Source organism: Brachycentrus maculatus, unplaced genomic scaffold (assembly GCF_059751285.1).
Source record: "Brachycentrus maculatus isolate JH-2025_06_01 unplaced genomic scaffold, ASM5975128v1 h1tg000031l, whole genome shotgun sequence".
NCBI lineage: Eukaryota > Metazoa > Arthropoda > Insecta > Trichoptera > Brachycentridae > Brachycentrus > Brachycentrus maculatus.
Window position 1 is genome coordinate 1,885,001 of NW_028280785.1, and position 15,000 is coordinate 1,900,000.

The following is a 15,000-nucleotide window of genomic DNA, read 5'->3' on the forward strand; positions in this document are numbered from 1 at the left end:
AGCTAGTAAGATATCAAATAGTTAATGATCACGGTTTTGCAAAAATATGCACTTGGTCACTTTCTGTGACTACCATATATTAGCTGAAAATAATATTTTATTAAAAGAAGAAAAAAACAATTATTTTATAAAAGAAATGTGTCACCTACTTTCAAAATCCGTCAGATCCAATTTTATAAGATGTTAAAATAAATACTCTATCCAAATACCCATTGTGGGTTTTATTGTATAAAATATTTATATACTTGAAAACTCTGCTAAAAAATACTTAAAAACAGCGTTGTATTTCAAATTCTGCTATATTCGTGGAACTTGCCTTCTGACCCATATCGGCCAATCAGAGAGCCAAATAGGTCAAAAATTAAGATGACTTCATTATCGGTTTGTGTCTCGTGTTTTTTTTAATACTGAAAAAAATCTAAAAAAAATTTTAAATTCTCTATTTCATAAATTTTATCTAAAGATAGACAAATCTTTAAAACATAAATGTTACCCGGAGAATTTCGCATTTTTTGGAAAATTGACATACATGGATCTGGCGGATTTTGAAAGAATGCGACACATATGTTAAATACAAGCTTCATTGTGCATGCTTCATGTGAATATACAAGCTTCATGTCATGGGTGAAAGCAGCATCAATATCCCAGAAAACAGAATATATTTAAAAATCTTGGGATTCCATTTTAATTGATTTAGTACGTAGATGCCTAGGATATCCCCTATTTCGAATGACAGAGTGACGTCACACGTCTCGTGTCGAAGAAGGGATAGTCTCCCCTACCCACCCCTTGGTATACAGCTACCACCCCAATACTTTGGAAGATCCCTTCGTTGTTAGTTTGATGGATAAGGACTTTATGGAAGAGCTAACAAACAATTCATTTGTCAACAGAACGAGAAAATTCTCTTGTTACCAAAAAAATATTAAGATACTTATAATTATGGGGAATATTTGTTTTGTCATTATTTGCGCTTGACAATAGACGCGATAGAAAAACAAGAGAAAAAAATATTCATTTTGATTTCATTTATTAAAAATATTTTCTTACAATATGCGTCGTCTATTACACAACCAAAAAAAAACACTAAAGCATATTAAATAAAAAAAATCGAGGATGTTCTTATTTATTGACATCATTATTTGTTCAACGACGTTATCCATTTTACTTAAGTACATATCGTAGTCGTACAGGAGAAAGTGACTAACTACCAAAATGTAAAATGTTCAGGAGGGCCATTTAAGTCACTATTGCTTGGCAAGAAAATAAACACCAATGCAGTTAGTCATTTTTAACTAGTCCCTAAACTATACTTTCAAGTTTAAAATCCTTTAGAATTTTTTCAGGACAATATTAAGCTAGTAAGATATCAAATAGTCAATGATCACGTTTTTGTAAAAGACTACGATATATGGTAGGTATATATTATATAATAAAATAAAAAAATAATAAAAAAAAAACAATAAAAAAATATTTGCGTATATAGGTTATTAAAAAGTATTCATTTACATCATAATGAAAAATACCAATTTGCGGATATAACTCAATTGTGGATGCTTTGTCAAAAAATAGGTACATAGTAGTAAGGTAAACAAGCAAAATATGAAGCGTCTTTAAGACGTTATTATTTTGTTTAAATGGCGATAAATAAATTCTTATTCTTTTTCTTCTAACCCTCATCTGCACCCAATGTTGTATTATTCTTCTAACCTTTGCCCGTACCCAATGATACATAGGGCACTACATCATACCGTGTTTTAGCTGTCGTTAATTACATGAAGGCAAGGTCCTGCGCTCTAGAAATGGTGCACATAGGTCAATGCATCCAGCTGATTGAGCTTTAGTTGATTGTCACGAATACAAGGTGATGTGTCTTATGTCTCAGTTACTACATAGTCCAGGGTAAAATAATATGAATTTTTAATAATATTTTAACTATTTTCATTAATTGATTTGGCAGTCACTTTGTGGTAAAATCTATCCATTTTAATTGATGTTTTACTTAGTAAATACCACTATTTCTTAATATCTACTGTGACACGTGTTTCGATGCATTCTGCATCATTTTCAAACACCGTATATGTTTGAAAATGATGCGGAATGCATCAAAACACGTGTCACATTAGATTTTAAGAAAAAGTGGTATTTACTAAGTAAAAAAAAATATTTTCAACTCCCTGGGAATCGAACCAGGGATCTTCATCATGGTAGCCAAATGCGATAACGACTATATTATGAAGAAGCATAAAATATAAATTCATTATTAATTATGTAAATTAACCATTCGCTTCTATATGTTAATAATGTATACGAAATAAAACATATATACACGAAAATCGTATTCGGAACTGTTTATAGCCTATCTAACTATAACTGCACAAAAGTGCCTGAAGACTAAATCTAAACTAATTAAAGTTAGCCAATTATTTCCCTTACACTTCTTAGTAATTTCTTACTAGTAACCAGCTAACAAATTTTATATGCTTTTTCCCCGACTGCTGCGGTTTCGAAACATTTTCACCAAAGATAAATAATAAAAAACTAACCCCTACTTAAACAACTCCCTTTAATGAAAACTTTTCCAGAAAGGCGTTTCTTAGTATCTACGAGTATAATCCTTAACTACATTTCTTTATATAAGAGCGAAAGTACCTTTAATTAACAGTGTACTTCTTTTAACCCTGAATAGGACATACGTGTACTTAGTGATGGGGTCGAAGCTTGCTTTTGACAGAATTAAAATGTAAATACATAGCTACCATCATTCGTGCGAAGGTTTTTTAAATTGGGTTTTAATTTAATATAAACGAATTTTAAAAAAATGATCCAAAAATTTAACATCTATAAAAATTTATATAAAAAAAAATGTTCTTTAAATTCTATTTTCTTATTAAATCAAATGTCGATCATCATCTTAAAAAATCACAATCTTCTCATAGTATGAAATTTTTATATCAATATCAATAAAGGGACAATTTTTATATTTTTATCTGAAATCATAAATAACCATTGTTGAATAAAAAATTTATAGTAGATTTGTTGAAATAGTTCTTTAAAGAAAAAAAATTTTTAATAATTCACATATAAAATAATATGAATACCTTTTTTAAAAATAAATTAAAAACTATTTGTTACTCACACATAGTTAATTTAAAAACTCTTCCACTTTTATTTTTACTTGTGAAATCTATCTCTTATTTTAAAACAAGTATTTATTTATTTATTTACGGCATTACTGCCTTTTACAATAAATATTGATGTTTGATATTGCATTAAGTATTTTTCGTAAGAACTGGAGTACCATTTTATATTTATTTTTAAACAAAACGTAGGTATAATATTTACAGAGAAAAATACTGAAAGTAAGTTGTAAAATATACAAACAAAGAGTAAAATAAAAAGTTATATAAAATTAGTTTAGTTAACAGATTTGTGAACCTAACTAGGTAATAAAAAAATGAAAAAAATTACGTGCCACAATTTAAATCCGTAATTCTCAGATTATTATTATAATTGTTTTAAATGTTTTGAAAGATAAGTACTATTCACTAAATATATGACTGTGTTTTTCAAAAACGACTTATTTTTGAGGTCATTTTAGACCCCTGTTTGAGATCGTTGCTGCCGACACGACCGAGAGAGGGTTAACATCGCGTATTCTACAGTTATACAACAGCAATACAAATGTTACACAGTGAACTAGCAAGATAACTTGTTCTCCAGAAATCAAATAGCCCATATTTTTTATTAAGTGATTTTACCGTGGAACTTGTATTTCTAGGAAAGCAAACATAAAAATCTTAGAATTGAGATCCCGCGCAGAATTACTAACTGAACATTCCTAAGAACATCATAACCCGAGAAAGTTTCTCAGCGCACTGGTACTATCTCTATTTGGATGATCACTGAAGAAACTGTAACAAACTAAATTATGCCAAGGCGTTTGCAAGAGATGTTATATTCATTTATATACTTCCTTTCCTCGTGGGTTGTAATTTAGTAAATGGTTTAAGTATCCGTTTTCAAAAGTAAGAATAATTTTGTAAAATGGAAAACATGCAAAAGTTTTTGTTTTCTGAACAGGGAACTTTTTAACATTACTAAGGTACCGCCTCCGTAGTGTAATGGTCAGCACGCTCGGCTACCGTTCTGGAGGTCCCGGGTTCGATTCCCAGGGGGGGTCAAATAAATATGAGTGATTTTTCCACTCTAATATTTATTCTATATTACCCTGGACTGGTACCTGAAGCGGAGGGCTGATCACCTTTCCTTAGTGTGTTAACGATCAAGATAACACTGCGTTTGTATGATGCAGTGCCCTATGCACCAGTGGGGTGCGGATAAGGGTTTGAATGAAAAAATGAAGGTTGCTTAGATTTGTTGTTGAACATAGATCTGAAACATTATTGTTGTGTCTCCGTGACATTTATGATTCTGTCCATCATTAAAAATTGTAGGGTAAGTTGGGGTATTCTTGGACACGGGGTATTGTTGAACAGCGCGATATTTTTTTCTCTAGTAATGTTTGACAGTTTCAACAAGTGATCAATAACTACCCAATAATTCCCCAAGATATATTAAAATTTCAAAAACAGATTTAAAAGCCAACTGATATAATTTGAACAATTTTAATCAATTTCATCAAACCGCTGATGCTAAGAGTAAGATTATTTTTCGTACTACAAAATTGAGCTATAAAATTTTTCGATAAATCAATTTCGGCGGTGTTTTGGTCAAAATAAAAGTGTGTCCAAAAAAACCCATATGTGCAATGGTCTTGGATCCCTTCACGTATGGGTACAATTCAAAAGATTTAGAAGTATGACTGATGAATTAATTTATAAAAAAAACACATGGAATCTGGTGCATTTCACTCAGAAAAATTATGAGATGAAAGCTGTATTTTTTGTTGTCGATCGTACGGGGTTTAAGCGTTTTCGTTTTTAGCGCCAGATTCACCCCACACCGCGCCGATATCATGCGGAAAATCGGTAAGCGACCGTGTCTAGTTCTGACGGCGGCCGCCAGGGCGCTACAGTACCCACTCGAGGGGGTGCTTTGTGACAGCAAATAATCACCATAATTACACCTTCTGATTCCGATCTACCCGTGAAAACCGGCCGAATAATTATTTTACGAGAATTTGGTGACGAATTTTTTTATGGTTGACTTAACTGGAGTTAATGACCAGAGTAATTAATTAATTAACAAAATTAGAGTTCATGTTTACTCTTTTTTTTATTAAAGCGAGTGTAATTTATTTGCTCGTTAAAAATGCGCATTTGAATCGTGCGAATAAAAAATGTCAGCAAATTTTAAAAATAATTATTGTATATCTGAAGTATTCTGTTGATGGGTTTTATTTTTATATTTTTTTTTTAGTATGAGATGACGAGAAAAAGTTTATTCAAACATTTTGAGTGTGTCCAAATACTTAATCACAAAGGTTTTCTCCACTTATGAGTTATTTTTACATTTTAAAAACCATCCGGGGTTCATCTTGCATACAACCAAATAAAAGGGTCTCTGCTATATAAAAGCTTTCTTAATCCAAGATAGACGACTCTTGTGAATTCATATGTACAGTGTTTTTAGATCAATGATATATTTAGGAGTTCCAAAAATTTGGGAAATGTGGTTGTTAATCATGGGTAGAATGGTGAATGTTGCATGTATGTAAAGTGATCACTTAACCAGCACTATATCAGGTCATAAGCCCTATTAATACTTAGGCTACCATATTCTTTATCATCTATGTTGAGATGTCAAAAAAAAAACAGTTATGAAAAACTATTATACGAGATATTTTAAAAAAATCTTCAACTTTTAAAACATTTCAAAATTTCATCACGGAAAATGTGTTTCTTTTAATATTGCGAACTTAATGTTTATGTCCATCTTTCAAAAATTACTTAGTAGAAATATTGTCCGCCTCCGTAGTGTAATGGTCAGCATGCTCGGCAACCTTACTGGAGGTTCCGGGATCGATTCTCAGGGTGGGTCAACTAAATAAAGGTGATTCTTTCACTTTAATATGTATTCAATATTACCCTGAACTGATACCTGAAGCAGACTTATCACCTTTCCTTCATGTGTTAATGATCAAGATAACACTGTGTTCATTTGACGCAGTCCCCTATGCATTATCGGGTGCGAATAAGGGTTTGAGAAGAAGGAAAAATAATCAACCATTATAGTGTTTCAAATGTTTATGATTCGGACATATAAAAGTTCTATGTATTGATTAAAGACCATGCAAAATGTAATTTCAATTCGCTTTACAAAAAATAATTCATATTTGTTACAAACTACTGGATTTTTTAATCTGCAATTCGCGTTAGAGGCATTTCCCAATTTCACTAGACTCGAAAAATAATTGCTTTTTCATCTTTGTTTCAGATTACTATGAAAACAATTCAGCTGATATTGTAACACCGTGAGGTATGTAAAATTATTATCAACTTTTTTATTTGATTTACAAAAATATCGATATTTTTTTTATTAGTATGCAGAATTTGATATTGGAAGTGAAGATAGTATTATTAGTAAGATGTAGCTGTCGATAAACTTGCCAGAACTGGTGCTGAGAGGTCACCAATGGGCCTTGAGTCTACATGCGCACTGTCTTTCAGCACTATCAAGTTCAGCCAAAAAACTGGGCCATGGACAAGAATTAAGAAATCTGGTCCAACAGCATAGGGATGAAGCACGCGAAGGAACTGATCACGAGGAACTCGCGGAAATACCACAGAAGCTCTAAGGCTTAACAAGAAACAAATAAGGATCCTAACCAGGACCTTTACAGGACACTGCAGACTGAGGAAGCACATGTTAAAAATTGGACTGCATGATTCCCAGCCTGCAGATTATGTATGGAGGATAACGAAACACTTATCCACATTCTATATAATTGTGACGCACTCGTTCGTAACTGAAGTCACATCATTGGAGGTCCACTACTGAACTCCGAGAAGGTGAAGCTTCTACCACCAAGACAGGTCGTGAGTTACATGACTCACGCAGATCTTGAGAGTGAGCTATGACATAGAGGGAGGTCAGAATATACCTAATATGTTTGCAGTGACATAAGGGATGCAAGATCTCTAGACCTCATTTAAAAATAAATAAAATAAAATATAATAAGGAATGTGATATTCAAGTGAATATAGTATTTATACGTATTTTACAAATTAAGATGTGAGTATATCGCTAAACGACTGGTCTATTTTTTTTTATATGTTGGTTTTCTCTGCAGTTTCAATGCATTTTTGGAAAGCAGTCAATTCCGGGTCATCGCAACGGATCCACCTTATTGGAACGTTGCCATACGACCTACATTCAACTTAATTTATTAATATTCTCTTCCTGAATATTCTAAACTTTTATTTCAAAGGTTCTTCCGTAGGGAAAGTTTCCATACAAGACCGGATAAAATACGTCATTAATTTTACTGGATGGCATAACAACTTCTTAAAGAATTCTTAAATTCTGAGTCTTTTATTATGTAGACGATGTTGCAAGATTAATGCAGTTCTAGGCTCTAGGTGAGTAGTTTCCTCCTTGTTATCTGTTTCAAGTTGATGACTCGAAAGTTTAAATACTTTGTTGGAATTTTTAAAAAAACAAATGTGATGTGATCGTATTTTTTCTTCAGCCAATATATTCATAACATTCTGTTTAATTACTAATGTTTTTGTCTGTAAATCAGTTTAAAGCGGGATAAAATATGAAAACGGATTCAAATGAGCAATTTTGTATTTAAATATCAAATGAATGTCATAAATTAATATGATGTTTTTTTAATATCTGGAATATATGTTATGAATTTTGTCATATTGTAGAGTTAATATTGATGAAATTTTTTAATTGAATACATAATTTCATTATTAAATTACTGATTCGGCATTTAATTTGAAAAACTCCATTTTGATTTATATTTTAATTATTTAGTTTTTAAAATATAAATAAAAACTGATTTTTAGACTATATATACTAAATTGTATTTGATTAATAAAAACACATACATTTTTTTTTTGACAATTTGTTTCAGTGTAAGTGTTTTACCTTGTTATGGCATTATCAAACTGCTGTCCATCAGAAAGTAGTTTGATAATGCCATGTTTGAAAAAAGTAAAGATTAAAATTCATGAAAAAATATATAATTTTAACTCAGCTGTACCTATAAAATGGCCCCATCATACACATAATTTTTAATAGATAGGAGGGGCTTAATAAAACGAGTTTCACCATAAACGGACACTTCAGAATGGCCCAATATTTATGAGTATGAATCTCTATAATATTGGACTTGAATATTTTTATTGTCACTCAATTATTAGTTTTGCAATGAATTCTTAGCACACAATCACAAGTCTATTTATTGCATTTGAACTTTGGCAATAAAGAAAACGTCCCAGGAGGACATAAACTCGAAAGGAAAACTAGCATAACTCTTTGCTTTTATGAGTATATTCTATAGAGAATCAAGACACATAATTCTTTATCAATATTCAATACACACACAAACACACACGAACACACACACATATATATATATATATATATATATATATATATATATATATATATATATATATATATATATATACATGTATATATATATTTATATATATATATATATATATATATATATATATATATATATATATATATATATATATATATATATATATATATATATATATATATATAATATATATATATATATATATATATATAAATATATATATACATATATATATATATATATATATATATATATATATATATATATATATATATATATATGTATATATTATTAAAAAGTTTTATCCTGCCAGGCATTTGACGCACTTAAGACTTTCCGACTTTCTTATTAGAATAGGACCATAAGCCATCACTATTTTTTTACACCGAAGTGAATCGACATAATTTATACAATAATATAAAACGTTCTTCTGTTTTTATAAATCAATTAAATATACTGATTCGAAAAACGGAAACGGGAAAAGCATTAATGGTTATAGTTGTAGTAATACTTATTTCGATATTTTAAGAAATACAGTAAAATTCCATGGTATTGAAATAATTATTTGTTAATAATATTTTTTTGTTGTTGATATTTTACTGTTCTTTCCTTCCGAATTTGTGTATTTTTTATAAGAATTTGTGTATTAAAATTGTATACATAAATGTATGTGAGAAGAACAAAGAGAACCAGTTCATTAACTTTTAAATGTTTACAATATTGTCCCCACCACATGCAACTCCTTTAAAATCGTATATAAGGGGGTGGAGGACCAATATTTGTGTGCTCAGATAATATTAAAATTCAAACTTATATACGTCGCACTCACTCTTTGACTATTGGCGTCGCTTTGTTCTTCTCGCCCTTATAAGTGTTTTATAATTTTCGATAAATAAATAATTGTCTTCATTTGCGCGTTTCCGTCTTCCTCATTTTAAGTGTTCCAGTACCGTAAGACGTAACACATAATTTTAAGTTTTGTACTAACATATTTTGATGTAACTGCATTTCACATAGTAAATTATTAACATAACATAAATAATTAACATATTTTTTTTTCCACATAAATGTAATTTTTAATTTTTTAAAATGAAATAATAACAAATCGCACTTAAAACCATTACTTTAATTTAAATGCTATTTTTATTATAATACAATACTTAAACTCAATCAATTTCAATTAATTTTGTAGGTTTTCAACCCCTGCCTTGTTGTGTATATGGCATAGAATTTTGTAAAGCCTCACACCAGTCTGATAATGTCCATTACAACTAAATCCGGTCACTGGTCAAATAAAATTTATGTTGAAAAAACTATTTACTTGTTATTTTATTATCTATATGATATCTTACAAATATTCGAAAATGTAATTCACCCTTTCTGCACTTAGTGTAGCAGTATACGTTAGTAATCATCCCTTAGACTTGTAACGATATTACAATACCTTCGTAACAATTCCGTTGAATCTCTATCTGTAATTATTCCTGTAATTAGTTCTCAATACATCACCGGTTGGCATCTTCCTAACTCGACTGTTGACGTAACTCCTACTATCGACTATTGATCTGAGCTTGGGGAAGGATCTATCCTACAATATATTATACGATCCTAACCAGATAGTATGTTTTAGGTAACAAGCTCAACTGGCGGAGAAAGCTGTGGAGGCGAAGATAAAACGGAACGTCAGTCAATATCGAGAGTTTAAACTTCGACGCCGTCAAATATTAGATTTCAGGACTTGATAAATATGACATTAAACTTATATTTTTTTTTTGGTGACTGAAAAACTGACGAGTTCATTATTTTTTACGTTTGAAATTTAATTTAAATTAATTTGTTAAATAAAAGATAAAAAACGATAGACATAGGAATGGAGAAAGACTAAGGGAATCTTAGCATGATCAATTATTTAATGTAGGTATTTAAAAGTGGTTAGGTCAGGAGTCCGAATAGTCAATGGTATGTATTAGGTGATATATGAATGTAAAAGATAAAAGATAAAATATAAATGTTTGAAACGAAATCAACTGCCGTAAAAATGAAAACGTTAATTATATATTGAAAATTATAAAAATATTGTAATTTTTTTATTATTTTTTTTCAAACCATTGTATCTAAATACCGAATTTAACCTAAAGAAAATACCGCTATATACATTATCCAAATTTATAATTATTATTATTATCACAACAAAATGGTAAAATGATTGTCCCATATTGTTTGAGGTTTCAATTTGTAACTTTGTATTGTTAATAATCACACTTTCTGATTCAGATCTCAATATATTGAATGAAATTGTTTAAATATTATCAAAATATAGTTAATAATAAATGATAGATAATAAATATTAACAAAATAAATTTTTGTTAAAACTTCTCTTATTGGTTCAAACATTTTATCATTATTATTAATTTATTTCGCATATTTTCTATTAACGTCCAAATATTTAGGTATTAATGAAAGTAAATACAATACATACAAATATTACTATTACTATATTCAAATTTCGGACTAATGGAATACGGGTAATATTTTGGGGCTGGGAACATTTTCACATTAAAATTTTCGACTTTGGCAAGATATATGGTATTAAATTCAAAGTGTAAATCTGAATCCACTGCACTGACTATGAAAATGCACGAAATTAATAGGCTTAAAGCATTGCAGGAAACCAAAGGATTTAACATTATAAATGACCGCTGGATATGGGACTATTAACTCTGGCCAACAACGATTTTGTAACTGAAATTTTGATGACTGATTTGGACTAAGCGCTCTCATTCAAAGTCTATATGGTGACAAGCTTGTATCACGTCAAGTTTTGATGTTACAGTCATATTATTGTTTTATGGACCCCATACGTAGAAACCATAATAGTGGTTTGTATCTAGACATGTTTTAGTCTAAGGTCTAAGGAATTCAAAAAAAGTATCGATAATTATGGGGTAACAGTGGAAATATATTAACTTATCAATATTAAATACGATAGCATTACATGTTCCCATATATTTAAACATAAATAAAAAGATAATCTTTATTCAATATCAGAATTAAAAATATCCATAACTAAAAAATCTGATGCTACATTTTTTTATTATTTTCATGCCAGTTACAAAATAAAAGTTGTAAATTGTTGGGTAGTGTAATTTTCATATTGATATCTCAACATAAATGAGTGAGACCATGGAAGTCTGAGTATTGATAGGTACTACGACATGTCAAAGGTTAGCTTTAGTGATCATTTTTTACAGGTGTAACATTCATCATTCTATCCATGATTGACAACCACACTGCTCAAATTTCGGAAGTGGTATTGAAGCTTCGATTGACATATTTTTCACCCTTTTAGCACCATCTATAGCTAAGTTAAGTAAGTTTTTTAAGTAACAGATGCCTTTATAAAATATACGTACGATTTTTCACAAATTAGTTCATATAACTTGACGCTTTAAGCATGATTTTTTTATTTTTTATTAAACTTATATTTAGACCTGAGTTTTATTCACCAATGTTATTTTGAGTGTGTCTTAACCATTGTTTCCAAATCTGGGTTTATACACTTAGGCCTTTGACTTTGTACCATATTAGAAAAAATAAATATTATCTACCTAAAATAACTGCCCACTCCGGGATTCAAATTCTAACCTTCGGATTTTGCCCCTGCTGCTCTATCGATTGAGTTAAAAGGTCTGTTGTCATATTATTGAAATCATTTATGTTATTAAAACAGATTTTCGTAAAGTATTTATAAATTTTAGCCACAATTTCATTTGCAGATGTATTTTAAAAATATATTACGTTTTAAATCACTGAAATGGGTTATGCAAAGTAATAATCGTAATAAACTTAAGAAATAAAACAGAATTAAGCAATCTTATACTAAAAACTAATTTATTATACAAGCTTTGAAATAACGGAATGAAATATAATTTATTAATGGTACAAAAGGCATTTTAAACGAGTTTCAAGTTGCTAATGACTTCCATTATAAATCAAAATTGGAGGTGTTCGGAAAACAACTTTATTTGTACAAAATCGTTAGTTATCGTTAATATTGATTAAGACTGATTGTTTTATAATTACTATAAAAATGAGTGATTCTATTAAATTTAATGATTCTAATAATTTTTAGCGTATTTTTAAGAAAATAAACTTTTGTAATAAACAAACAATTCAAGCTAAATTAATTGTTATTGATTTTTTTAAACTGTCGTCTTCATTTGGCCACCCATGTAATTTGTATTATAAAATACTTTAAATCATTGTTTTTATAGTCTTAAAATGGAGGCGCAATTTATTTGATATTTTGTAAAAAATATAAGAGTAATAAATAATTGAAACGTACAAAGGTAATAAAATTATAATGGAAAACCTTTGCTTTAAATAATAAAATAACATCTTTATAGATTTTAATAACTACCTTATAATTTTTTCACATAAGTTTTATTTGACTATCGACCGGGCTTCGTCGTAACCGACATCATCAGAAGGTTACAAAAAAGAGATCCTTTTATGGCTATTACATTTTATTTTTCGAGTATCTGTTAACAGACATTATCTATTTTGTTTAACTTTTCTGTTGAAAAATTGAAAATGAAATAAATGATATGTATGTACATACATATAAAATTAATTAAATTTGTCAATAGATTGAATTAAATTGAAAAGTATATCTATGTTGAGATGACCATAAAAATGAATCTTAAGTGGACAAGCCCAGATTTCGGAACAAGGATTTGAACAAATTTAAAATTCTTTCTTTGAAAACTGGTATCAGGCATTAACTCAGTAAATAGCTACATTTCTTTATGAAGTACAGTGTTAAAATCTCAAAATCTGAGTGAAAGCTTATAAAATTAGTACAAAGTAGAAGAAATGCTTTTTTTAGATGGGAATTGCATTTATTATTTACTTTGCTTATTATGTACAAGGTTGATAGATCATTTAGTCGATTTCTGTTTCTTCTAGCTAATTAAATATGTTTTTATTTGAATCTGTGTTGGGAACAGGAGGGCTAGAGTGGGCCAAGAAGAAATGATTATATGATTAATGGAGCTATGTCCAAGTAAGTCTTGATATGCTTCCACGGAGTTAATTAAAGTAGGTCATATGTTAGAGGGTCAATTTCACCACTCTCGTTTAAGTAGAGACTACTTAGGAGAAGTTAAGATACTGGGAACAAAGCTTTACCCTTCACTCAAGTCTGAATATTTTGTGTTCATAAGACTAAGTTTCAGTACTCGGGAGTCAAACTTAAGTGGCTTTCAATATTATTACTACTTAAAGTTATTTGGGGAGAAATAAACCACTCATCTTTCCTCAAAATGTGTCGTATTTGAAAGATGAGATAAAGTCATGGAAGAAAAATTAAGTCATGAAGATAATTCATTGATTGATATATGTTGTGGCGTACTTGGGTACTGTCTCGATTTCAAAAATAACGTTTCACCGCTGAATGGATTCCTACCAATTACAAAATGGACTAAATAATAATTTTTTTCTCAGTATTTTTTGTATTCTAACTATAGAAGAGTTTCTAAATTAGATGGATTGGGGATCGTTGATTTAAAACAATTACAATTTTCATCTTAAATAAATGATAGAAATACTTAAATTTAATATAACAAAGTTCTCACAACGTAATATAATTTCACAAATTTGTAATTGTGTATTTGAATGTGAATAATTGTACATAATTGTACATAATGTACACGTTTTGATTTACTGTGGCACGTGTTTTGATGCATTCCGCATCATTTTCAAACACAGCGAATGGTCACACGTGTCACAATAGTTATTAAGAAATAGTGGTATTTACCGATTATGTTAAAAAAGGGATAGATTATACAATAAAGTGATGGCCGAATCAATTAATGAAACAATTTAACCAGTTAACAAAAACAGTTTTAAAAATTAAATTATGTAACAACTAAAGTAAGCCCTAGGAAATAGTCGGGTTTAAGTTCACTGTATATTTTTCTAGACTTTTATGGTTAAGACCACAGTTTCTAAACTTTTTTTGGTCTAAGGCCCTCCAACTAACATTTTTTGTCAATGAGGGAAAGGAATTGTCAGAATGTCTCCTCTTAGAGACTGGAGAGGAACTAAAATACATTGCATACTTTCCACCCCTAACTTCTGTCTCATAAGAACCTCTAGTGTCCCCAAGAAGATCTTTCTAGTGCTCTCTGGAGAGCAAGATTGCCGTGCTCGAAACCTATGCTCAGAGTTTTTCCGATTTAAAAAAGTGGTATTATATACAAACTATCAATAATTACAGGGAAAAATAATATTCAGATCCTTGGTTCATCATTTTTTACGGTCCATTCATTAGTCGAGTAGAATTAAAGGGCTGTCCTGAATTAAAACGTTATAAAACAGAGTTATTTTGTATTTTTTAGAAGGGAAAGGGAGATTTTTTTATTGTATTTTAATGTACGGTTTAATACATTACATACATTAAATAAATAAAC

General features: G+C 29.6%; 1 protein-coding gene across 1 annotated transcript in view; it reads left to right on the forward strand.

Annotated features, from left to right (window-relative positions):
* gogo (thrombospondin-1 like protein golden goal) overlaps positions 1-15,000 on the forward strand; it is a 288,203-nt gene that overhangs the window by 69,467 nt on the left and 203,736 nt on the right. Inside the window, exon 2 of the mRNA XM_088272556.1 lies at positions 6,400-6,441. The gene's annotated coding sequence lies outside the window, so the exon portion shown is untranslated. The remainder of the gene's footprint in view (positions 1-6,399; positions 6,442-15,000) is intronic.